At 44.0% G+C, this 25,490-nt stretch overlaps 2 protein-coding genes across 5 annotated transcripts in view; one reads left to right on the top strand and one right to left on the bottom strand.

Annotated features, from left to right (window-relative positions):
* PMAIP1 (phorbol-12-myristate-13-acetate-induced protein 1) overlaps positions 1-25,490 on the bottom strand; it is a 442,512-nt gene that overhangs the window by 220,753 nt on the left and 196,269 nt on the right. The window lies entirely within an intron of this gene.
* Positions 7,866-25,490, top strand: part of PDZD2 (PDZ domain containing 2) — a 204,671-nt gene continuing 187,046 nt past the window's right edge. For 3 of the 4 annotated variants that reach the window (XM_062612871.1, XM_062612869.1, XM_062612867.1), the window contains exons 1-2: positions 7,866-8,000; positions 11,417-11,525. The gene's annotated coding sequence lies outside the window, so the exon portion shown is untranslated. The remainder of the gene's footprint in view (positions 8,001-11,416; positions 11,526-25,490) is intronic. The other variant, XM_062612868.1, reaches the window with a different exon arrangement.

Here is a 25,490-nt window from a genome sequence, read left to right as displayed (position 1 = left end):
AATGTGTATCTGCGTCCAGACATGGACCATGGTACAGTGCTCTCCATGCAGGCAGGAACCTGCCTGACTTACAAGACAAAGACTTTGCAGAGGTTGTCACACAAGGTCCCAAAGGCCATGGCTTTCACCAGACTGTAGATGCTCCCATACAGATCTGCCCCTTGCATTAAAGACCTGGTGGGGACCATTTCTCTGAAAGAGGCAGGTGACTCTTGTACCTCTGCTCCATCTCCAGCCCACAGAGTGGGTAGGTGGGACACAGCTGGGAGAGTATATTGCTGCATTGCCTTTTCCTCTCCTGTGGGCAGACCTGTGGTGCCACAGATCCCTAAAGGAGTGAAGCAAAAGCAGCTGCTTGCTGAGCACCACAGAACCAGTGGGGAGCAGTGGGTTTGCAGCCCTTGGGTGCCAGGTACCTGCTCAGATTGCAAATTGGCAATGAAATATTAAAAAATAAGTAAATAAAACAATGCAAAAAGCTTTGGCTGCCTGCATAACAGTCCCTTGTATTACTCAAGTATCACTTAGACCCCTTTGATATTCATGGTGTTTATGGCTCTTAAACTTGTTTGCTCCAAGCAAATTAACTCAAAATCAGGCTAGGCCTTCCATTTAACCTGACAGATTCATGATGAGGAGAAGGTTTATTCATTTACCACTCTGGAAAGAAATAGAAGTATAAACAGCTATTGTGCTGACTCACTTCCATGTGTAAATTCTCCAGGATGGAGAGCATAACGGGATGATAATCCTGGCCCTTAGCTGGATCCTCCTCTCTTCAGGCATCTCCATCCCTCCCCTGTGGTGCTCAGCTCCACAGATGGTAATTCCCTAACTTCTGACTCTTCAATGTCACTGAAATGGGATTTATATGGGGGATATTTAGCAGAATTGCATTAGTATTTGACATTTCAGGTCCTGGAAATTTTCGATGATGTTATTTGCAAGGACATTTTTTATCACTGTAAACTGCAATTCTTCAGGAACAGTGCAGCAGTCTAATTTTATAGGCCTGTCTCTCCCTCTCTATCAGGATTTCTGATGATTTGTTTGATTTCTTATGCTTGTCACAACACACCTGTGTCTCAATGACACAGAAAAATGTTCATTTGAAGTAACAGCTCTGGCTTGCAGTGCTTTGGATTCAACACAAAAATAGAACTGTGCAGAAAACTTTTTTATTAGCTTTTTCAGATTTCTAGACCCCAGGTAGTTCAAGCTGAATAACAGCATGTTTTACTTAAAAAAAGGAAGCCAGATATTGGTTGCTTGAAAATGGCCAGCGAAGGAAGATTTGGGAGCACTTACGAGAGACTTTTGCTGCTTCACAAGACTCCACATCACATGCTGTGAACACTACAAAAACTCAAGTGTGCAGCTTTTTCCACTAGCCAGTCTGCATTTTGTTAGCCTTGGATCTCTCCCTCTCTCTTTAATTTATGAGTAAGCACAAGAAATACAAAAAGGAATATTACAGGGCAAAAGCCTAATGAAAAGACGTTCAGAAGTGCCTGCTGTGGCTGTGCACTGGGAGTGTGATAAAGAGATACTAACTAGGTACTGTATGTATTATTACATAGACTTCATGATCCACAAAGGCGTTCTGACAGTGCACATAATTTCTGCCTTGCCCTCATTTAATAAGGCTGTTTTGCCTTTCCTTAGCACTTTACATCTGAGATTCCAAGTGACCTGGAAAGCACCTGCCATATGGGCTCTGGCTAGATAAACATGTATTTTTTGGTCTGCATTTGACATGGTAGAATATTCATATATTGGGTTACAGAGAATTCGCAAGCCTGTTGAGTGCTGCCTTTGGAAATGGTACATCCCACTCAGAGCTTCTTGAATTTCCAGAGAAATCACTGCTGTTGTGAGCAAAAAGATTAAAATATCCCTTCCTTTATTTTTTTGTCCAAGTTTGGAAATACAGCTACTAGCAGATGGCCTGTTGTGCTCAGCGCTCATTCAAACAGAACTGAAATATTAGGTGTTTCTCTGTCTCTGTGTCCACGCACACACAGACCCACGTGCGCACACAGAAACAATTCCAGGCAGAGTTTTAATGTAATTTTCAAATCAAAGCATACTTCAAGGCAGATGCCAGACCAGATTCAAGCTAAATTTGTAGGCTGAGCTCATCAGATGAATGGTACTATCTGACTGCAAAAGTTTATAATGATTAGCATGTGTGACAAGTATTTTATTGGACAATGAGTAGACTGTTCAAGGGCTTTGTGCAAAGCAAGTGCTTCCCACTCCCGCAAGGACAGCACATCATTCTGGTGGTTCGCGTTATGAAATGAGGCTGATTCCCTTGGTTCTGATGGGCCATGAAGTTGCCCGTGCTGTGGAAAGTGGGAGCAATGTCAGTACTCAGTAACAGAGTAACGCTGGCTGCTGTGGGGCACTGCTTCTCCAAAACTTAGCTAATCTCTTAAAACACTTTCCTTTGCACAGCCCTTGATTAATCAGTACTGATTAGGCACTGACTCTGCTATTTGTGCACTGAAGATGTGGACATTTCCCTGGCAACAGATGGCACTGGCAATGTATAAGCAGGACTTGGTGTCTATTGCAGTTATTTTATAACTCCTTGGTGCCAGTTTGTGCAAGAATGGGTTTCATCAGTGCTTTCCTTATCATCCTGTCAAGACAGCACACACCCAACAACTATTGTGAATAAAACATTCTGGTTTCTCCCTCAGGTATGTGCAGATGCAGAATTTTGTGCAATGATGTTCAAATTGAAGAAGGTGCTTTGAAACAGTAAATGACTCTGTATATGCCCACATATGGATCTAATGAAATCTGATGAATCTAATGTCCACAATGAGATTTAATAAATCCTGAAGCACACAGGACCACTGCTGTAAACAAAAGGAGGATATGGTCACCTAATCATAGAAATCAAAGAAATCCAAACTTTATTACTTCAAAGAAAAACCAACACAGCCTCAGAGCAGGCCTGATAAACACTGCACAGTATAAAGAGGATGACTAATTTGTTAATTAGTGAAAAATTTTATCTTGATGAGAAGCTCTAAGATGATCTCTGGTGACTATTTTTTTTTGGTTAACCTTAGACTATTTGTATCTATTTCTTTGCTTTCTCCAAATGCTCTATCTACAGTCAAGTTCATCCAATGGATGAGTCTGACCTCTGATGTCATATACCACTAAAATTGAAACAAGTGTTGATCTTGGAATTATAGGGAAGAGAGTCTTGAAAGAATTGTACTATAGATATATAGCAAATAATCTTAGGGTTTTACCCTCAGGATCTTGGAAAATGAACATCTCTATGAAGATCTGTAGCTGAGTGAATCTGAGACACTTTGACCCTTACTACTGGCCTGTTTTGTGCTGCTATAGTACTTACATGAAGTACATATCTTAGATTTCTGCAGCAAGTGAATAATTGAATGGGTAGTATCCACAAACAATTTATAATAACTGTATCTAAGCATGTATTTTCTCACTTTAAAGTTTAGATCTTGTGGATAGTGGCATTTTTGCTCCCTGCCTTCACTCCCCTGGATGTGGAGGCAGTTAGGGGTCTGTTTCATGCTGATTTAAATACTAAGTACTGTTTAAGGGTTGCCCATTTTTGTGCTCTGATGAAAACCCACCGCATCTGGGAAACTTTACATCCTAGTAAGGATTGCAGTTAGTGTGTGAAAATTCAGGAGGAAAGACATAAGTGGAGAGAAATCCCTGCTGACGGATCCACAGCCATTAGCTTATTCTTCTTATTAGCCTTCTGCAAAGTTGTAGCAGGATTTCAAAAGGCAGTAAAAAAAGTGTAGGATCAGGATAATTATTTTGTTGTTGTTATTCCCTTTTTATGTGGTGATCCAAATTACAGCTGTAACAAAGTAGACTGTCATTGTTAGAGATGACACAAGTCTATGCAGAGCCAAATTGTGACTGGCTCTGAGCCTGGCATGACTGTTCATTTTCTGTGTGCGGCTCCATCCGACTTACAAGATTTCTCTTATTCAGCCCTTTTAGTCTCATATTTACTGCAGCATGTTATGGAGGAGCCATATGTAATGTGTTCCCTCTCTGGGGCTTTGCTTATGCAGAGAAAATCACTGCCACTGCTGATGCAGTGGAAGCCATGCGAACACACTCTTTAAGAGTAAGACACTGTCCTGGAAAAATTGCTCTGCTTTTGAAGTAATTATTTCCAAATAAAATTGGAGCATTGTGCCCACCTGACGACCACAATAACTCTAGGTTATTACAGTAATCATGCTGCTTAATTTTTCCACATAGACAAGGAAATCAACAGAATAGTTCATTTTAGTCTCCTTGCGAATGGAAATTATAATAGCACAGTCAGTGGTGGCTTGTCCTTGGTCTACTTTATACCAGCTATATACATGAGAGAGTGTGTGTCTGTGAAGAGCAGAGACAAGAAGATAAAGGAACAATATTAAAGATGAAGGATCCCAGTTTTGTTCCATAAACAGAGGAAAACACAAGTCTTGCTAGTGGAGTCATGCTGTGCTTTTTAAATCACAGCCTGAAAGTCATCATTCAGGTTAATCAGCTCCACATATACTTACTGCTCTACTTTTTACTGTCAGTGATGGCAGCATTACGTGCACCTTACCTCAGTGTGAAGATGTTCTTTTCATTTGTGCTTTCTTCTTTACCTACGGCCAGACAGTCTCTCCCCAAGCCCTAAATTAGAGCCAAGTAGCACCAAATCAGCTGAAGAAAAACCTCAGAACAATGTGAACCCTAACACCTCAACATTTTAGGGAGAGCTGAGGGCAGGTGATGGCTCAGCAGATCTGCCTGGATCTCTGGATATTGTCCAGCCATCCCCAGAGCACAGCAGAAGATGGACACTGTCACAGTGGCACAGGTCAGAGGAGAAAATCCTGCTTGCACTCCGAGAATGTGACAAGACTACATATTGCTAAAGCTGGCATTGGATAAAATGTTGTTAGGGTGACTAAAATCTGCTGTGTAGCTACTCTGAAAGTACTCCAGGCTTCTGAAAGTGTAATGACTGAAATTCGGTCCTGCTGATGCAGCCACACCAGGTGATATGATCCAAGCAGCCTTTGAATCCTGAAAGCTGAATATTACTCCACTGGCTTAATTTGATCTTTCTCTCTGCTTTCTGGTTTCTCCCTTTTTCCTTGGGCTCAAGCTCCTCTTCTGGGTTCCTCTGAGATCCAGATAACTGTTTCACTTTCAGCATCCTTCTCTCATCTAAAGTAAAATAAAATGAGATTTTGGGCACTCTCTGGGAGGTGAAGTGTGGAAAACACTAAGGAATATACTTAATCTCTACTCAGTTTGTGTCCAAGAAAAACACAGAACGCTGCTGATGTTATCTACCAACATCTGGCCAGGCTGCTATTGGAAATCCTGAGTAACAATGTTGGGAGATTGATACTCATGAAATGACATTTAATTAGGATTTTGATGTTCGCATGGCTCTTTAGGAAGAGCAGCAGAAAAACAGTCTTTCTCAGATGAGTAAGAAAAGAATGTAAAATACTGCTGGCAGCCTCCAGAATTACTGGTTCCAGTTGTGGATAAAGTTGACCTTCCTATAGAGATCAGCAGGATAAACCCAAAACATATAGAGCACAGTATTTTTTCAAACTTTTGGCTTGAAATCAGAAAATATAAGCAGCGATTGATTTACACTACAAAAATGAATGCCAAGAGCTGCCAAAAAAAGTACTTAGCAAAAGACATTGTTTATGAGCATTAGCTTTGCTTCCATGGTATAATTCTGCCAGAAGCCAAATGCTCTGCAGCAGGAGCACCAAACCTTCAGTGCTTTATACTGTTATCTTACAACTGATGCAGAGAATGGGAGAAATGCATACGACTGACTTTAGAGAGATTTAAGAGATACTGTTATGTGGGTGGATATGAAAGACAGAGCAAAGTCCCTTTGTCCCTTTTCATGCCACTTCTATATTAGTGTAACCCCTGAAATGAATAGAACTGCTCTGATTTGAATGAGAAGTGGTTCAGGCATAATCTGCTCCCTGGTCTTAGCAACAAGCCATACAAATCAGCTGGACTTGTGGACATTTAAAAATTAAGACAATGGATAACTGGAAAGTAGTGCATGTGTATATTGGTGATTTTGATCCGTACACTGCTGCTGCTGAAATTACGCATCATGTTTGCATGGCCACTGGCTATTATTTCCTTCAAGTTTTCATTGCAGGGGACAGCCATGCTCTGAAATAAGGGCTCAGCACTCTGTGCTGCTATCCTGAGGTGTTGGATGACCTCTGGGGATTTTTCATGGTCTACAGGGAAATAATCACATTTTTGAACTCGGGAGTCAAAGGGAATAATTCTCTGGGTTTCTCCTGCTTTGCTCCATCATCAGTCTTGCTGTTGTGAGCCAGCACCCTAACCAGCAAGCTACCTGGCAGCACAGAGGAATCATTTGCAAGCACGGCTGTTCTCATGCAGATAAATAATGAACAAAACATTGTTCAAAGGCACGTCCCTAGAAACAGGGTGGAAAAAAGTCACGGATGGAGGCTGAGCTAGTCTGATACTGCAGTGCCTTTGGAGGGCCCCAGTCCCCTGGCGCTGGCAGAGACACAGGGCAGCATTAGCTGCACAGTGTCTGCAGTGGTGGCAGAACTTCATACACCCCCAATCTGTTTTCACTGAGATTTCATTAAATGCTGAGTGGATTGACCCCGGCCCTGCAGGGAACCACTGAACAGGCTTGAAATTCACACACCTATTTTCCTGAGCCTCATCCCAGAGTTCAGCAGCTATGGCCTGGCTGATGCTACTGAAAACCTCCCTGCTCCGCACAGAGGGTGGTCCAGAGCGTGCTCTGCGGTACTGTTTGTACTGTTTTGTTTGCATGGAAGTATTCTGCATTTGCAGAACAATTCAGCTCAACTAACAGCATCCTTAGAGTCCTAAGGCACTGCTTGTCACTGCAACAAGTGCCTCTAGACACCCCTCCGCTTTAAATGCTGCGCCTGATTTAGTTATCAGGCCAGACATTGCCATCATAAGCAATCATCTTCAAAGGAGTGATAGGCAGAGCATCTGGGCCAAATCGTAACGTGATTACCTGACAGAGTCTTTAATAAAGACAATACTTTAGAGACACTTCAGTTGATCTGAATTCTCTTTTTTTTTTTTTTTTTTCAGATTTAATTTTAGAACACCAGCGCTGGAAACGCACTCCCTGAGCTTTGAGCAGGAGCATGAGTCAGGAAGGGGCTCTGGCTTGAAAGAAAACAGAGCTGCTGACCATTTCCTTTCACAGAGCCTAGGAAAAGTGAACCTGAAAAACCAACCACACATTTTAGGATGTGCTTTCATTTTAATACCTTAAGTTTCCAGTAAAAAAAAAAAAAAAAAAAAGAACTTTTTTAAATTAAAAAAAGATTCTTTTAGATCTCAAAAGAAGAAAAAAGGGTAATTCACTGTTCGTTTAAATCCGCTTTGAAACTAGCACTGCCTGCTGAGCGAGAACAGAAGATAAAAGCGATACAAGGAAAGCATTTAGAGGACTTAAAAAAGATCCTGACGTGCCCGAAAATATTAAAAACCTGTACGGCGCAACGCCTGCCCCTCGGGGGCCGGAGATTCCAAACAACTCTTCCAGCGCCAGCCGACCCCCGCCCCGGCCCCCCCGCCTCGCCCGCAGCCCGGGGTGCTATCAGGCTCTACCGCTGCCTCCCGAAGGCTCCCGGCCGCGTCCCGGGGAGGGTCGTGGAACCCGCCCGGGCGCCGCCCCGCGAAGGGGCCGCCGCGCCCCCCGCCCCGTCGGGCCGCCCCTCTCGGGATCCCCGCGCCGCCCGCCCCGTCGGGGCCGCCCCCGCCGCTCCCGGGAACGGGCCGGGCCGGGCCGTGCCGGGACAGGCGGGCAGCGCGGCGGCGCGGCAGGAGGCGAGGGAGCGGCGCCGGGCCGGGGCCGCCCTGCCCCGGGGACGCCGGGCAGGTGTCGGGGCGCCGGGTCCCCCTGTGCCGCCGAGGTGAGTGCGGGGCGCGGCGGCAGCGCGGGGCTGGGGCGGGGGGCGGTGGGGCTGGGCTGGGTCGTGCCCCTCCGTCCGCGTTGCCGCAGCGGGCCGGGCAGCTCCGTTCCCCGGCGGTCACTGGGAGTCATCCCCCCCCCCCCCCCCGCCACCGGCACCGGCACCGGGGAGCTGCATCCCCCCGCGGCCGGTGAGGAGCAGCCCGCACCGCGTGCTAGGGAGATTTCGGCTCCCGGTGGTCGGTGGGTGCTTCCCACATTACCCTGGGGGCTCTATCTCCTGGGGTCGGCGGGGTGCATCTCCCACCGTGGGGCTGAGGCGCTTCATCTTCCCCCGAGGGGGTTGGTGGAGTGCTACGCTTCCCCCCTCCCTAGGTGTCAGTGGAGTGCCTCCCCCATCAGCCTTGGAGATCCAACCCCAGGGGACCAGAGGGCGGCATCCCCCCTGCAGGGGGTCTGTGGGATGTGTACCACATCAGCCCTGGCGGCTCCATTCGCAGCGGGTTGGTGGGGTGCATCCCCCAGGGACCAGCAGGACTCCATGCCCAGGGGCCAGAGGGGTGCATCCTTTTGTAGGTCAGTGGGACAGGTGACAGTAGGGTCCATTCCCAGCGTCGGTGGGGTTTAATTTCCCTGGTGCTTGCTCTGCCCTCTCGTTGCTCTGCTGACCCTAGTGTGCCTGTCTGGAGGGCAAGGGGCAGCCCCATTGCCTGCTGTGACAGCTCGTGCTATCTCCCTGGATTAGGTCATGTCGTGACAGTGCGTGTTACTGTCTTGTAGGGCAGGAGGGCCAGGGGACATGAGGAAGAGGGGTAGCAGTCACAGAAAAACGGCAACCACCCCCCTTCTCTGCACACAGCAGTTTAATAAAATCAGACAGCATGAAACATCTGGCTGGGTTTTTTTCCCCCTAATCATCAGAAGGTAGTTCTCAGTGTCATTAAATACTCTTGTCCGCATAAAGCGGGCTGTGATATATGCAGTGTTGTAAGCCTGGAAGCGGTTGTGGATGAGATGTGTAAGAGGAAAACATCAAGAGCTGACCTCAAACTCTGAAGTTAACTGTGCTGCCTCTCCTCCGGGTAGCCTGGGGTACTCTCTTAAGCCTGTCTCAGTTTGTAACTATCTGACCATTACATTTGGCTGCAGAAAGCTCTGATGCCCCTTTGAAGGGCCATAAAGCTATAAATGGGCTTAATATAGCCCATCCCACTAACCTCAGTGCTCTCCTTCTGTAGCCTTTTAATGAACAGCAGTGCTCATGAATTCCTCTCAGTGAGCTGTCAAATCTTCTCTGCTGCTGTCTAGAGAGAGTGCGGCTGTGTGAGAGGAGACATGTCTGAGCCACCATCATCCCTGGGGGCTGTTGGTGGAGGACTGACACACGGGGTTGGTGTGCTCTTGCCCAATGCAGTGGCAATGGGTTCAAGGATCATCCCCAGCACCCCTGCATTAGCCTTTTCTTTTTAGTGGAGCCATAAGGGCTTGGGCTTCATTTTGCTCTTGGCAGAGGGGCCGCAGGAATGGCTGAGCAGATCTAGTCAAAGCACTTGACCGCTTTGGTCTAGGTCCCTCTGCCTTCATTTTAAGGCAAAATGCGATGTGTGTATGCCCTCTGCCACCCTCACTTTCATGTCCAGGGTGCACGTCCTTGCAAATATTGCTGTAATTTCTCAACATGACTCACAAATTTTGCCATTTGTGGAGTAGCTTTTCCCTGTCTTGCATGGGTCTTGCACCGGACAAATTATCTTCTGGGTAGCCAAAGCTCACAATGTGTGGAAAATAGCCTGCAATATTACTGAGGTAATAGTTTTCTGAAAAACAAAATGCCTGAATGCAAATAGAATGTAAAAACGTGTCTTTGAAGTCTTTTTTCTTTAAAATTATTCAGTGCTTAGCCTGGAGGAAACCTTTTTTTTTTTTTTCTTTTTTACTTTTATAAAACTCATGAACATTTTAGAAAAGTGGGATGTGAGGGATTTTTTTCCTTTTATTTTAAAGAAGAGCTAAAAGTCTTTCCATTGTCATGACATGAGGACTTCTTTATGCTCCATTCACAGTGTTAACAGGGGTTTGTTAGTCTAAAACACTTGACATGTGAGTAGATGTTTAGTCTGGTTTACCAGCTCCTGAGCTGGCAAAGGCAGCACCATCAGCTTTGCCAGGGGCATAAGCAGGCCTGAGTCCAGCCAGGGATGCTCAGGAGCCCGAGGGCAGAAATGAAGGCTCTGGTTCCTTCAATTAAGACAAAATAGGGAGGGAAGGTCAAAGTACAGGTGGCATTGTAAAGGCTTTCCTAGGAATGCAGAGAGCTGCAGCTTTCTTGGGTGGCAGGGATTTACTGCGGGGATCATTTGGCAATGGCGGAGACATCAAACCTCTGTTTCATAAGGGCCAGATTTAATAGGTTTGCATGTCTCTGTGGTATTGCCATGAGTACCTTGCTAGCCTTTCAGTAGCTTTATGAAATAAAGAAATGGCTCTGGGCAGGAGTTCACCTGGGTGCAGGAGAACACAGCGTGTGTTAGGAGGGAGGAAGAGGCTTTAATGTAGGGTCTACCTGCCTTAGCTCATCTGCACAAGCATTGTGAAATGTTTTGTCCAACTTAAGTAAAACCCTTCTGGGCTTCCTGTCTTTAAAATCCAGTCATGACATCTGTGAAAAAAATAACTTGTTTTGTTACTGTTTTAACTATAGTTTTTGTACACAGCGCGCTTTGTCCCTTGAAAAGTCCATTAAGTTGCCCTATATGAAAAGCTGTGGATTTTACCTGAATGATACATGAAAATGTCTTACAATGTAGGTGCATTTCTAAATTGTTTCTGAGGGTTGTTACTACAAGTACCTTTCTTTGCTATATTTGTACACATTTCTATACTAAATATTTCTGAGTGTTGTTATTGTCTTCAGCACAGGGCTTGTTCTTTTCCTGGGTTTCCTGCAGGTGTTAATAGCTGCTCTATGTAGCCGTCTTACCTTAAACGGGTTCAAACCACTAATAAACTCCATCAGACAAATGAAGAATTAAAAAAGGTTGTAACTGGGCAATGCTAAGTCAGGAAATAGAGAGGCTGAGGCTCCAACAGCAATATTAACTTGGCTGCAATACACATCCTGTAAGCTCTTTTATGGCATACATCTCATAATGTAAACAGGAATAAGCGCGCAGATTAATGTATGCAGAGAAAGATTCAAAAAGATTATTTTGCTGAATTTGATCCCCTTGTCCATGTGACAGCTGGCTCTTGTGTAGAGCTGGGGAAAGCCTGGCACTGCCTTATACCGTGTGTCCAGCACTGACGCAGACGTACCCGATTGCTGATGGAGTAAAACCAACAGCAGCAAATGAGTAATTTGGGTTTTGTTTCTGTCGAAACAATGCCATTGTAATGAAATACATTTTGTTCCCCAAGGTCTGTGAGCTGTGCTATATATGATCCTTAAGCGTTCCCTCTTTCGTTATTCCCAACTGGCGTGTCTGGCTCTGCTGAGGTTGTAATGGAGTGCAGTGACTTTGCTTCGGTGAGTCGCAGCTTTCTACTTGTATTCCCATGCATTACAGTAACAGCTCTCCTGGCTAATTTTAACTAGATCATGTACAAAAGTGATTACAGGAATACTGCATTTTAACTCAGTTCTGTAATGGACTAAGTGGTATTGCTCTTTGTATTATGTTGTCTTAATTAAAATGGTGTTATTAATATATTTCACTAAATCGATAAATTTAGCCTGACGGTCAAATAGTCTAATCTGACCTTCCCTGTGTCACAAGACATTATGTCTCGTGCAGCCACCACTGTACTGAGCCAGAGATTTGCATGCAATGTGGTGTCATCCAGGACAGAGCCTGTGGTCCTTCAGCAGCAGCTTCCAGCAGTGACGGATGTAGTTTGGGTGAATAAAATTAATCTCTAGTTATTTTTCAGAAGAAAATACTCTTTTCCATTTAAAAAGGGCTTCTAATCTAGTATCAATGCACTGATACTGCTGCCTTGTTTTGACATTGTAAAGCTTTGCAAGGGAGATGGGAGCAGCTCTAATTCCGCAATCTAACACTTCTCCTGTTATACCTGCCTAATTGCAATGGCTCCTCTTCAGTGCCATCTTCCAAAGATGCTGCTAGAGCATTGTGGTAAGCCATGCCAATTGTACTTTATTTTCATTACCATTTGATTTGGGCAGCATTTTATCCACTTTCTCTGCAGTGTCACACAGTTTGCAAAGGGGATTAGTACCTGGGTGGGTTACAGCATTTATTGTGTGCACATAATACAAATTCCTCTTGAAACGGAATTGTATTAAACTAATTTGGCAAAACTTCGAAATTACAGTCAAGGAGCTTTTGATAATCGATTTTCTTGTTCTTTCGCAAGTAACTGTGCTTATTAAAGTTATCATGATTGACACAGTCAGAATAGTTCAAACCAAACATAGCATCTGAATCCCACTGGGTTTAGGTCTTGACCATTTTTGCTTTGTAAGAAGTGAAGGTAGGTGCCGCTTTGGGGTCCCACCATGGTGAATGGCTGGCTGTCCTCTGTCAGCTCTCAGAAATGGAGTGGTACCTGTCAGGATTTGTGCTGGGTGAGGTATCAGAAAGAACAGCACTGAAAACTGAGAAGAGTGTAGAAAATGGTCTCTGACTACATTAAAGACTTGTGAAACTTCTGCCATTCTGCAAAAAAAAACCCTGTAATTTTGCATAGTGGAGCCATCCTCCCTGACTCAGACTGAGAAAAAGACCTATTCAGTGTTACATTTTAATCATATACAACACAAAGACTTTTGCTGTGCTGTTTAAAATCCAGCCTTCTTTCAGCCTGTGTTCTGCCAGGATGTTTTCATCCAAGACGGACTGCTGAGGCTGACGGGAGCAGACTGAAAAAGCAGCTCTAACCTTCCTTCCTGACACTTCAATAGTGACATCCACTGTGGGAAACTAGGGCAGAAATGCGTTAACACTTGTCACTGGGAAGAAAATCCTCTCTCTGATGGGGACCAGAAGAGAGCGATTCTTAGATTCATGATACGAATTAGTTCATTATTTATTTCAATCAAAGCCTGTAGGTACTGTTATAATGAAAAATTAAAGCGCACTTTGCAGAATACATATGAGCTGACACTGTGCCAACCCCAAAGCCTTCCTGACCTACAAAACGAAGGAGAGCTTTGATGCTCGCTTTGCTCTTCGCAAAGTCTCGGACAAACAGGCTTTACACAGAAGTTTGATAGAGGTAGAGATCTATTAAAACAGATTCCAGACCCACTCTGTTCACTGCTGCCTTCCGTAGATAACATCCTGCTGTTGTCTCCTGGCTGTTAAACATCTGCACAAAAGCAGCCTAGCTTTGGACTTCACTAGATACCGTATTACTGGTGCCACCATCCCGCTGCATGTTGTCTGTAGTTTAGCTGTGCTCTAGTCTTCCCAGATTGGTAAAAGATAGCCTGTTCCCTGCTGGAGCAGGGTTTTTCTATGTATCCAGCTGTGTGCAGATATGGCAGTTAAATAAAACAGTAATGATGATCTGACCAATGGAAGGGGTTAACACACTGCCGCTTCTCTCTGCTCCCAGAACAAAAGCAATTGTCCAGCAGTCTGGGGAAAGTCTAGCTTTAGTACTGAGCTGTGTATTTTACTGGTTGTGCTGATATTTGTATGACCAGGATCTGTTGGGGTATTTATGTATTTCTCAATACAATCAAAGATCAAAAGGAGACTCCAAAATGGTACAGGTTTTGAGAGAGGCTCTGTACAAAGTCTGTACCAAAAAACAAACCTCAAACAAGGGCTTTGCTCGCTTAACACAACCCTGATGCTCTGATGCAAACGGTGCAGCCAGAGCAGCCCCACCAGCGCCGTGGTGTCCCCTTGCACTAGTCGAGGAGTATGGAGGGGATCCGTGGCAGCCACCTCTGCTTGTTGTAGTGCCCTGCTGTCAGCACATCAGCTTTAATCAGGGCTGGCAGGAGCTCTGATGACAACTGACCTCATGTTAAAGACTAAAGTCCCTGTCTCATCTGAGCACAGTTCCCATCATGAAGGATGTCAGGTGACAAATGAGACAGGTATTACACATTAAGCATTAGCCAGGTGTTTGTCTTTAAAATATTAATCCTGGTTTTGTGCACTTACCTGTTTTCCCAGCACACCTGGATTTGAAGGACCTGAGAGTTTCATGAGTGATGACTGTCTATCTCATGGTCATCCATATCCCAGATCTGCAGTGCCAGTTTCCAGCTTTTGAGCCCTCCTTGCAGGTATTTCTGCCAGGATCACGCTCACCGTGTTTATCTGGGAATAAGAACATTTGGGTGAGATGACTTCAGGCCAGCTTTCAGTTTGCCTTCCAGGCTCCCAGCAGCATAGATTGTACTCCCCTTCCCTTAATAATGTTTCCCACCCTTTACTCTCCTAGTCTTTGAAGCAGAAAAACAAAGCACCTCATCCATACCATTGAGCAACCTTCCTCCATAGGGGTTATATTTCTTGAGGAACAGAGCAGAGAAATGTCTTCATTGGTATGATGGGTTTGGGCTGCAGGATGAAATTTGGCATATCCTGTCTCGCCTCTTGTATGGAGTTGCAGACATCCCCCTTTTCTGAAGAAAAACCAAAAAAGCATTTCTCTGTGGGAAATCTGTCCCATAGCTCAGCTGGCAATAGATAAATGCAACAACAAAATGGGTGGCACTGCTCCAGAATGCATAGTTATTCCAGCTGGTGCATTGTCATTGCTGTTAGGTGCGGGGCTGTGTGGAGCTGGGTGTGATGGGCTGGCTTGTCTTGGCCTGCAGACTTGTCTTTCAGTCCATGTCCACATGGTCATCAAAAGACTTAAACTTCTATACAGTGAGTAGTCTGAAACGTGGTGAATCACAGCTCCTGGAAAGGACTTGCTGGTTCACCTAGTCCTCCGTTTTGCTTTCAGAAGGATCATTCTTGCCTAATTAAAGCACAACTGGTGATTGCAACATGCTTTGTTTGGGTGGTTTAATAAATTGCCATCCTCTCAGCAAGAAATGAAACTATATTCACTAATGTGCCTGTAAGTGTCTCAGCTGTGGGGTGGTTATTTACTGCACTATTCTTATGCAAATGTTTGTGGTTACGTTTACATTGATCATACAAGTGTTGCACGCTAATTTTGTTTCTTGGAGTATTTAGGCTTGGGGGTTTTTTTAATCATTCCTTCTGTATCTGTTACTACATAATAGAAATTGCTTAATGTGTAATTGCCCATCACTCAAGTGCCATTTTAAAACACAGAGCTTTATAAATGAAAATGTTCTTTTTCCTCCAATTAGTTTTGTTTCTTGAAGGTAAGATATTAGGGTTTGTCTGGAGAACATTTCACTAAATCATTTGGTACTTTATGCATTTATTTATTTTTAAATGTATTCTAAGTGAAAGGTAATGGCCTGTAGTTACAACTGCAGAAGAGAGCATTCACCATCAGAGCCTTACGGGTGGCTGTGCTCCTGGCGTGGATGCAGCTTGAGTGTTACAGTCTGATGGATGTGAAACCAGTGGTCGTACACTGCCAAAGAGGTGACATGGTTTTGGGTGTGAAGTAGGGAAAAGTTGTGATATCACAGTTGCAAGTTTCCCAGGTGAACTGATAATTTGAGGTTTGTTTGTTAGTCCTTAGCTCCGTATCTCCTGCATGGTACTTCTGTGGATGTCGGCAAGCATCAAAAATGGTCGCTCAGCTTGAGAAACATGGGGAAACTCTTTAAAATTGGCATTTCTTGTTTGGACTGTTCCGTTAATAAAATGGTAGCTTTCTTGGTGTGCGCAGAGACTTTGGGAAAATGGAGTCTGTGTAGCAAGTCTTGCCTTGAAACAGCCTGCTTTGTGATTAATGATTTTATCTGTAGCCTTTTAATACTGCCTGTAGATGGGATGATAGCTTAGAGGTAATCGCACTGATGGAATGCAGGAAGCATTGTGGGTTGGAAGGCATGACGTGGCCTTCTTTTAATGTCTCTCCTCAATTTCACTGGAGCTAATCCTTCCTCAGGGTGGGGATGGCCTTACATCAAATGGAGCTCAGATTAGATGCCGACTGATGTAGGTACCTGATCTATAGAGAATAAAACTATTAGCTTGCACCTTGTAAGCACCCAGAGGTAAACAGAAAAAAGGAGACTTTTAGCTTCATGTGCTATTAGATAGTGAAGACGGTGGACATTATTTTTAGCTGCCATGGGCTCGTACTCACAGGACTCTGGCTGGATCCATTGATTCCTGTTGTGGGTGGGAAGGAGGGGACTGCAGCTTGTTCTAAAAACTACTGTACGCTGCTAAGACCAATTACATTAATTTTTGTTTTCAATTGAAATGATTGTTAGTCTGTTAGAACTGAACTTGAGCTTCTCAATGGCATATCTAGTATTTGCCTTAAAACACCTGGTTTCATTTGGTTCTGTAACTGCCTGAACGTCGCCTGGCTGCACAGACTACTGAAAGTACATCAAGTTGACACTTGGTACACCAAGTTCATTGCGTACACTCTGAGTGTCAGCGCTTGCGTAGGTTAAGTGTCAATATCCCTTATTTGTGGAAGAAAATGATACATTGGGGCCCATTTCTGCTAGAGCCAGAGCAAACCTGGAACAAAACCCCATGGCTTTTACAGTCATCTTTTTCTTTCAGTTCCCACTTCTATTTATTTTATGAAGCTGCTGGCACTGTAGGGACAGTTCGAGTTCACTCTTCCTCTGCTGCACACGGAAATGTTCTGTTTGCGAGGAGGTACAGCTGCAACCTGTATTTGGCAGGCTATATTGAGGAGCAAACAGCAATTCCAGTTGAAATGGATACCGTTTTTCTTAAATAAGAGCTTGTTTAAATAGAATCACATTAGAAACCAACTAAGAGTCATTATGGAAGAGCCTCCAGTTTATACATGGCCTGGCAGGGGTGTGCTCAGGCTTGCCAGCATTTAGGAGAGGTGACCCTTCACAACAGCCTCCCTGTCTCCTTCCCAAACCTGCCCAGGAAAGAGGAGGTTCTCAGTTTCCCTTAAATCTGGGCAAATTTTGAAGCAAGGATGAGAAAAATGGTCTTGATGCAAAGTGACTGTGGACTTTTTCCGAGACCTGTTTGTTTCAATGAAGAATGTATAGGGATAGTCTGATCTAGTGTGACAGGAAAGGCTTATAAATGCATTCAGGTCAATAAGCAGCTGCTTCTTCTGGGTGCTGGTATGCTTTCTTCTGGCTACCTCATGGGTCAGGTATAAGCTGCTGGTTAGTCTGAGCTACCATCTGAAGTCCTAAAGGGCTTGTGTGTTCATGGGTGATAGGCACAAGCCTGGAAGAAGGAGCCCTCTCCCTGTGCTATCAGTCCACTTGCTACATGGTGCTGTGCATTGCAGGAGCCCAAATTGCTATCCAAAATATGAGTTTAAAGGTGATCTCAGGAGCTCTACCTGCCTCTTGGTTTTCTGATCATCGTGGTATTTGTAATCACCCCCTTACTGTCCTGTTGCTTTGAAGAACAGCAAACCAGACAGGAGACCCTGATTATGTGCTTGAGAAACAATGAAAGTTTATGGTATTGGAAATGCTGCCAAAACGTGAAAAGGAAAGGGAAAAGATGAATCTGGGGGAGGAAGGGGAAACATTTTTGCATTTCTTACATGTGTGTTATCAGTAATGGATGGAAAATTATTTCAGACAAAGCTGTGAATTTTGTTTGTCTTTATAAAAACACTGTAATATTTTTTTAAAGCTTCCTTTTGAGTATTTTGGCCAACCTCATTTCACAGCTAGATATATTCATCTCAGTTAAATGCAATAGACAAAATCTACACAAAACAACTGCTTAACATTATAAGCAGCTTGCATAAACATGAATTATTAAGGTCACAAAAGCTCCTAGAAACCAGCAGAAATGAGTGCACAGTTGCATTTCTTTTTTCAAAACATGCATTAATTAATAAGGGGCTTAGTGCCCAGCCTGTTTATCCCCCTCCATGCGTCCATCAGATTTTGCTGTCATCAAGTGGAAGGAAAAGTGTCACTTCTCTCTCTCCCTCCCCCCTTTTCTTTGGCTGAAGCACATAAAGGTGCCAGACTTCATTGTACACGAGTCCATTATTCACAGCTAAAACGCTCAGGCGGGTTGTGTTGGGGGTGTCACAACAGCAGTGCACCCTCTGAAATGGCCAGAGGTTTCATTTCATGCTCGCCTGTGTGCCTGCTGATGCAGGGGCAGCAGACTGACTCAGGTTGCCAGGAGCTAAAGAGTAGGCACGTTCATATATTTGGGACGTGCAGAGAGGACAGGTGCTCATAGGAGGAGCATGGAGAGGAGAAGACAGTGAGAAGAACGTGGTAGTAGCTACAGGCCCTGTCCTCCCTCTGTAAGTGCCACACACCCCAGTTTGTGAAGGGATGTCTGCTCTTGGTCTCCTCCACATGATGTGGGTGTAGATGGCCATGGCCGTAGTATCCCTGGGCATTGGAGCTGAAGGAGCGTTTGGAGGGAGCTTCTCTCCAGGCTCTTCCATCATGGGAAAGAATAGAGGGCACTTTATTGTGAAATGGGACATGTGGACTGTAGTGATTGAAGGGCTGAGTCCTGCTTGTGTGCAGACTAAATATATGTCAGGGTCAACACTGGGAGATGTTTGGGAGAGAGGATGCCTTCAGACATGGTCCTAAAATGTCAGAAATACTAGAGGCAGGAACTGAACTTGTGTATAGGGGGTTGAATATTGGGATCGTAGAGACAGCAAACGGCTTGAGATTTTCTTGCCTGTTTTGTACTGTTAAGTAAAGCCTCTGAAGCAGGCACCTCTGTTTCTCATGAGTCCCATGTGGAGAGAATGGGGACAGAGGCTGATGGTTGATGACTCTGCTGTCTGGGGTTATGGCATCTGCAGAAGAAACTCAGATATCCAAGATGTGGATTACTGAGCTCCAGAAAGACAAAATCTGTATTTCTGGCCTTGCTACATTTTCGTGATTCCACTTTTGCTTCATGCCATAATGAAATATAATGTAAATGTGAAGACATCACATGTGGTCTTTTAAAAATCTTCCTAAGTGCCACGCCTGCTCTTTATCTGCAAGGAATCTAATTTCTCCAGCCACTAGAGAAACAGTTCAAGGAGAGACAAATGTTAAAGCCATTATTCAAATGTGTCTGGTCTGGCGCTAATACTTAGTTTTAACTTAACCAAACAGCAAAGGGATGAGTTTAGAGGGAGGACCTGCACTCACTGTGATGCCTGATAGGACACAAAGGCCACAGTGCAAACGTTTATCCTGCAGGATAACGCTTACGGGGCAGCATTGTTAAGCAGCAAGAAAGATGTTTGTCCTGTGCTTTATTCCAGCATGGTTTCTGAAAATAACTTGTCAGGGGCTGCTTTTGATATATAATAAAAAAACTCTAAGCACAAAGGGGCTTTAGAAGAAGCAAAGACTTGACATATTTGTTAATATGCAGAGTAGCAGTGCATTAATTTTAAGACTTCTTTTTTTTTAAAAAAGAAAAAGGAAATGAGGACAGTGATTAAAATTAATCCATTTATGAATCTTTCCACAGCCAATTTGAAAACATAAATAAAACATTCGCCTTGTCCGTCTCTTTTCTCATTGTGAGACAATACAGACCATGTAACCTTTAACTCTTTAAGGTAATGAGCAGAGAAGGCTGTCTTAAATGTTTTGCTAAAAGATACAAAAAATCAGCTGCACAGTGGAGGCGGCTTTTAAAGAGTGGGGAGGATGCCATCAGGAATGTTGGGGGTGCCTCAAAATGATTTTTCATGCTTGCCTTTGGGAGCAAAATTTAAGTTAATTCATCCCTGTGTATTTTATAATGCAAATTATCACTGTGAGAAATGCACATCAAGAAAGGCAGCCGAAGGCAGCTCGTTTCCATGAGGAGTGGGAATGGAGGGCAGGAAGGCAGCTGGGGCGAGAAGTGGCTTGGGTTTGCAGTTTCCAAAACCAATAAAGGTTTGCACTGGCAAAGTTGGGAAATAAGAGAGGTGGCCAAATGGGTCAGATAGACCACTCCACAAGGATGCTAAATTCGATTAGTATCTGTGATTCAAAAAAAAAAGACAAAAAAAAAAAAAAAAGGAGAGGGAGGATGACTTATGGAAAAGAAACTCTTTGAAGTTTTAATTCTGTGACACTTGAGACTGCAGCGTTGTCAACGCTAAAGGTATTGTTCTGTGCCTTGTTTAAAAAGGAAGCTAAGCACGACCTTGGATCTGCGATTGTTGGTACCTCTTCAATGTATGTTAATTAGTAAAGACTGCAAGAAAAGTAGTACAGCTACTGAGGGAACTATATATTCTATTTTTTAAATGTGTTCCAGATATTATCAATTGTGCCTACAGATCTTTTGTGCAGTTATGGCTGTGTGGATGTTGCAGTGTCTGTGCAGTCATGTACCACATCAAGGCATGTGCACATACAGTTGAGGCAAACCTGTTAAAGGAACCCCAAAGCCCCCAAACAACAAAATAACCCCATAGCTGATACTTAAAACTATAACATAAGCTGTGTTCTCTGCTCTGTCTCGAAGAGAGAGCACAGGGCACAAGAGTCTGTTGTGTGCGAGGATGCTCCCCTCTGCTTTCATATGCAGATTTTTAATAAGAAAAGTATGCATCTCTGCTTCTTGTCACTCCCATCCCTGGGATGTTTTGTATCCCTTGCTATCTTCTATCAAATTCCTGCTCTTTGGTCTTGATGTCTGTTCTTTATAAACCTTCCAGCCTGAAATCTGCCCAACACTGGCCTAACCCTGGCTCACCTCCTTCTTTTCCAGGACTGAAGCTCAGCAGCTGCACACAAAGTGAAGGTACAAGGGAAAGAATTGTACATGCCCACAGCAAAATGTGCAGACCAAAGTTGTCCTGCCTTGGGAATGAGCAGCTTGCTGTGGCTCTCCTGCGGGTGCAGGTGGACAAAGAGTAAATGCCATTTTGCATTCAGTTCGGTGAATTAGCAGATTGAGAGTTTAGATAGAGATTTGTGTTTGTACTTTAAATATTTATCCTTAGTAAGTAGGCACATTTTTCCATCTCTCCCAGACAAGTCATATCAATGTAGGAGATTTGAGCCTGCTTTCCCCTCAAGGCTAATATGGGGTTTAGCTTCATGACAGCAGTTTTGCGGCTCTTAAATCAAGTTGCTGTGACCTGCTGCTTTAAGCTGTGCTTTTGGTAATCAGTCTCCTTTTGAGAACACATAAAGAGACAAATGTTGCAGTTGCAGGAGTTAAGGCTTTGTTGGGTGTTTGCTCAGGGTTTTCTTTCTATTTGGGCTGGCATGAGAGGTAGAGGACTGCACAAAGACACAACTGGGGACTCACTTCCACCTTGCCAGTAAATAGGAGAATTTCTTGTTGTGGAAGGCAACTTCTACATGGGACTATGATGGAGTTTTTATTCTATGTTTTCTGTTTTAAAGTGCTGTGCAAAATGACTTTTTTGCTTCCAACTGCATATTCAAAACCACTAACCACCCACTGTACAGCTGCTAATGCACAGATTATCTCTACAGCCAACAGCTTTGAGTAATCAGAGATAATTTTACCTTTGTGACCCAACAAATAAACACCAGAATCAGGAAAAGTCCTCTCGCCCACACAATTGTACCCATGATTTCAAGGACGGAGGAAAGCGTCCCATCAAAACCAGCTTTGGTTTGTCACCAGGTTTGCTCCATCTTGGATTGATGGTGGGATATGAACATGCAGTGGTTTAGGGTGCTGTCAGGAGGTCATGATGCTCTGTAACCCGATGAGACCATTTTTTGCTCCTGTAGAAGACATTAAATGAGCAGACCATACACTGGAAGTTGTGTATGCAGCCCAGCTTTTACAGGAAGAATTGTGGCTTGGAATGGCTTTCACTAATGACTTCAGCCTTTAACTTTCTGTTCTGAAGAACAGGCGTTTCTCACAGCTATCAGGGGTTCAGTCTCATTATGAAAATACAACTGTTACATATCCTAACATTGCATCTGTGGTTTCTTCCTCACTGACTGATCCCCATCAACATCAAGAAAGGAAAAAATTCTAGCCCAGAAGTTATATCAGAAAACATATATTTTTATGCTTTGAAAGTCTGTTTCTTCATGCTTTTATTTCCCAAGTCAGCTGATCATGACTATTTTGTTAAAAACGAAGTCTCATCTTTTTTGTATTAGTAAATTCTAGCTGTTGGGAGCTTCCCTGATTTTCCCTGCCCTTTTTCCCTTTGTTCTAGGAAACTCATTTCCTTATCCTGCTATTAAGGATACTTAGCTTGTTGTCATTGGGAAGCAGCACTCATTTCTTTATGGAAAGAAGCTGCTTAATGTTTCATGCATTACGGTGAATAATTAAAGAAAAATACCTAAGCCCACAAAACTAGCTGGCAACTGAAGGGAAGAAAGCATTTGCAGTCTGTTGGGGAAAAGTGACACTCCTGGCCTGATGTCTTAAACCACAAGGGTAAGATTTAAAAATGAATATGTCTGGCATGATATTAAAAAAAAAAAATCTGGATTTTTCAACTTTCCATGCTTTTATAACATCAATCTTTAATTGTCATATTCTTGAGCTATTGGCAAAAGAGAACAGAGCTAAAATTGGTGGGGCTATGGAAAACCAGGATGGTAAGTGGAATGAAGTGTCTGCAGGGACCACGACCTTGTGAACTGCCAGGGACGGAAAGGCTGTCAGCACTCAGGCAGGCAAGAGCTTGGCAGCACGATAGGGTATGGCACTAGCAGTCTTCATGTAGAATGTCTAAATAAGGAGTTTTATTGGCCCTTACAGTTCTTTTCACCTTTTCTGGCTGCTACAGTCATTGCCCTTTTCTTCTGATTTTGTAACAGCTCTTAAAACACAACTGTTGTGCTCTACGGAAATGGGATGAAAAACTGGGGAGATTGGAACTTCTGTGCTGGGAGTTGGGAGAGAGGTGACTGCTCCCAAAATGATCTAAATGATCTAATCTTTTCCTTCTCAAATAAAACCAGGAACAAGCTCCAATTTTGCAGTGACCTTTTCTATTTTACAAAATGAGATCAGACACCTGCCATCCTCGTGGCAGATTGAGTATCGTTCTAACAGTAATTCAGGGTGCAGTTACAAATGGGGATGTGTGTTGTGTGATTGGTGTCCGTCCTCCCACCCATTTAGTTTTTCCCTTTGCTGAGTGTCTAACCTCAAACTGGTAACATGCTTTAACAGAATTTGCTGAGACATATGGAGGCTCATGCAGAGCAATAGCTGTTTCTATGCCATTGTGCATCCCTTTGAGTTTAGTTAGTGTTAGGCCCCTGTACTGGGGTAGGGACATTTGTATTCTCCTTTTTCTGCCTCTGTGCACTGAGACATGTAGGCTGGGTAACATAGTTTGTGTCTGCATCTTTCCACTGCCTTTTGCATTCTCCCTTCTACGTATGATCTGCAGCTCAGACTGCAGTGGGGGCACAGGACTGCAGTGATGACCTGTACCACAGTAAGAATTACTGATGTGGATCTGGTGTGCTTCATACACACCAGAGTGATTGCTCTAATAACCAGAGGACATCTCACAGCCCTACAGCTTTCACGTGCTTCACTGCTCTGCCAGCACAACTCTGACCTCTGCTCAGAGAGAGAGATTAGGTCCAATCTGTCCTGTAGCAAAGTGGGGTGAGGTTTAGGGAGCTGTTGCAGCATCCCAGAGAGTAGCCAAAAGGAGGAGAAAGGGAACTTTCTGCTTCCAAAAAGACTGTTGTAAATTCTTGCTGAGGGTTGGGCTTCATCAGCACTGTTAACTCTTCTGCTGGCTTATCTATGTATTGCTGAAGGAATGGCCATTTAGATCATGTCCACCATGTCCACCATGTCCACATTTAGGTCATATCTTCCCTTCTTCTTCATTCCAGTGGCAGAATCTGCGCTGAATGGTTCATACTTGGTAAGACACATACAGAAAAGATGAGAAACACTTTGAAAGGAAATGTTGACTTTCCTCTAAACTTTTCCTGTAGACTATTTGTCAAGGTACATAACCACACATCTAGTTTGAATTGTGTGAGTCCTACTACTAAAATTAGTGACCCTCTTCCTATGGTTTACTTGAGATTCATGGTTGCAGCATGACCCAATTCCCATTGAAATAGGTGGGAGAATTTCCCACTATTCTGATAAATCCAGGTAATGTCCTAAAGCAAATTAACTCCTTGGGCACCTGCACTGGTGTCCACTTATCACAATACTATGGTCTGGGAGTGGTACAAACCCTGGAATGCACTGCACTGACCAAAATGCTTTCTGGGTCCCCAAACATTCTGCAGTTTATCTTCTGATGCTGTTCCGTGTTACTACGTGATTACTCCCCTGCCTCAACCAGTTTTGATTTTATTTAGGTGAAACTCCATTTGCTGTGTGTGTGAGTAAAGGTAAGAGGAGTCCTTGTGTCCGAAAGCTCTGTTATTGGTAACGGCAGCCAGACCTGGAAATCAGTAGCCCTGGTACCACTGGCCTGAGGATTAAACCTTTCTCACTGAAACATGAGCCCAGATTGCCAAATTGGCCATGATAAGCTTTAAGGAATAGGGAATAAAACCATGCATGCATCTATTTCCTTTGCATAAACTTTTTAGCTAGAGGCTCTTAAGTTGCTGCAGCAATGTGTGGAGAGCCCTGGCGAGAGACCTGACAGTGCTCAGCTGTGCTCTGGGATCCCATTCTTGGGGTTTTGTTTGTTTGTCATCTGGATTAAAGGGATTAAAGACTTAACCTTTGTACAGCCTTTCAAATAATAACATGTTTGTGCTCATACTTCATGTCAGGGAAATATCCCCCCCCCAATTTAGATGATACAGAGATCTGTGAGTGGACAGGCTAATGTAACGTCAGGTTGTGTGCTTTAAACCTCATAAATTTAGTGCAGTGCCCCTGATCTTTTCTCTCTGGTGATGTTCCTGGGACCAGGGATACATACGTGCTTCAGCCACCCGTCCAGAGTACCGGGAGAAGGCATACTGGTGGGGGGCTGCAGTCAGGTCTGCCAGCTCCTCATCAACCCACCGTGCCAATGGGCTGTGTTTTTCCTAATCAGAAATAAAATTTATGCTACCAGATGGGACCCAGCTGCATGTCAGTCTGTCACACACCAGCTGGCTGTGGCAGTTCTTCACCTCCTGCTCTGGAGTGGCATGTTTTGAAATAGGTGTCAGAGATTTGCATCTTGCAGCATAGCCCTTTGAGTGGCAGTGGCTGCTTTGGGATTCTTTCGGGATTGTTCCAACAGTGATTGAAGTTTTCAAAAGCATCTGAGTGATTTAGCGTATTTATTGTCATCTGAAAAAGGAAGAATAACCTTGTACCGGCTTTAAGAGGGAGTTGAGAGCTGTCTTTAGCTTGAACATCTTGTCCCTGTGTATCTTCCCCATGTGATTTAAGGGAAGACCCAAGGCCACCTCTGGGACCACCTTGCAGGTATGCCATCTGCAAGCATGGCCAGGACT

The sequence above is a fragment of the Pezoporus occidentalis genome, unplaced genomic scaffold, assembly GCF_034315485.1.
Source record: "Pezoporus occidentalis ecotype Australia unplaced genomic scaffold, CSIRO_AGI_Poc_V1 ctg162, whole genome shotgun sequence".
Taxonomy (NCBI): domain Eukaryota; kingdom Metazoa; phylum Chordata; class Aves; order Psittaciformes; family Psittacidae; genus Pezoporus; species Pezoporus occidentalis.
This window is presented reverse-complemented; position numbering and strand designations above follow the sequence as displayed.